We start from the raw sequence: 1,526 nt of genomic DNA on the forward strand, positions 1-1,526 counted from the left end.
TCTACGGGACAGGGAGGCTGAGTGATGGACTTCTATACTGTAATCTATGGACCATTGAGGCTGAATGATGAGACTATGCTGGGCTCTATATAACTGTAGTCTATGGGACAGGGAGGCTGAATGATGAGACTATGCTGGGCTCTATATACTGTAGTCTACGGGACAGGGAGGCTGAGTGATGGGACTCTATACTGTAATCTATGGGACATTGAGGCTGAATGATGAGACTATGCTGGGGCTCTATATACTGTAGTCTATGGGACAGGGAGGCTGAATGACGGGATACATCCCAAAGCTTCCTAATAGAATTTCGAATGGAAGTGGTTGGTTTTACCCCCTACGACCAGTCTGAGGTCACAGCGAATGGAAGTGGTTGGTTTTACCCCCTACGACCAGAGTCTGAGGTCACAGTGAATGGAACCCCCGAATTCCTTTGGACATAAATTATATGGCAATGACTTAAAAAAAAAAACAACCACAAAAACCGATTTGTTGTGAGTAACTACTGTAAGTTATGTTTTTGTATGTGTGTATGGTGTGTGTGTGTGCCGAGGGCTTCTGTGGAGTTGTCTCAGGGTAGACGGCGCTCCTTCTTGGTTAGCAGGTAACACTGGATGGTTCTCAGGCGGTCCTTGGCAGGGGCAAACTCTGGCTGCAGCTCCAGAGTGGACTCATACCAGCGCATGGCCTTCTCAAACTCCTCCTGACACACACACACACACACACACACAACACACACACACCAGTGAACAAAGAATAATAAATACAACTGATCAGTATTTACACAAATTACCACAATTCATACTCATGTCATCATTTGACACAGCAGCATAAGCATTCTTCAACACACCCACCTGACACGCAACCAGCATAAGATTTCACACACACTTAACAATACCAGCATAAATAACCTGCTTCACAACCACTGACACTTGAAGGGAATTAAGCACATAAACCACGACAGGCCCCGAACCAGACGACAGGCCCCGAACCAGACGACAGGCCCCGAACCAGACGACAGGCCCCGAACCAGACGACAGGCCCCGAACCAGACGACAGGCCCCGAACCAGACGACAGGCCCCGAACCAGACGACAGGCCCGAACCAGACGACAGGCCCCGAACCAGACGACAGGCCCCGAACCACGAACCAGACGACAGGCCCTGAACCACGAACCAGACGACAGCCCTGAACCACGAACCAGACGACAGGCCCTGAACCACGAACCAGACGACAGGCCCTGAACCACGAACCAGACGACAGACCCTGAACCAGACGACTCATGGCCAGGCCATGACAACAATGCTGGTCCGTTCCCATGGTGGTGGGCTCACCATGGCGATGTAGACGTTGGCGAGGGTGAAGTGGTTGACAACGAAGTGCGGGGCGATCTCCACAGCCATGCGGGCCACGGTCAGAGCGTCCTCCCACAGCCGTGCGTTCTGGAAGATGTTGGCCAGGCTGATCAGAGGTACATCCTGAGAGGGAGGGCGGGGAAGGAGAGAGAGATACTGAATTATCACACA

General features: G+C 51.6%; 1 long non-coding RNA gene across 1 annotated transcript; it reads right to left on the reverse strand.

Moving 5' to 3' along the window:
- Positions 1 to 531: 531 nt before the first annotated feature.
- LOC116366040 (uncharacterized) lies at positions 532 to 1,498 on the reverse strand. Its single transcript, XR_004208238.1, has 2 exons — positions 1,335 to 1,498; positions 532 to 703 (listed from the first exon to the last, which is right to left on the reverse strand). It is a non-coding gene; the product is annotated as an uncharacterized LOC116366040 (long non-coding RNA).
- Positions 1,499 to 1,526: the final 28 nt, after the last annotated feature.

Source organism: Oncorhynchus kisutch, unplaced genomic scaffold, assembly GCF_002021735.2.
Source record: "Oncorhynchus kisutch isolate 150728-3 unplaced genomic scaffold, Okis_V2 scaffold1344, whole genome shotgun sequence".
Taxonomy (NCBI): Eukaryota; Metazoa; Chordata; class Actinopteri; order Salmoniformes; family Salmonidae; genus Oncorhynchus; species Oncorhynchus kisutch.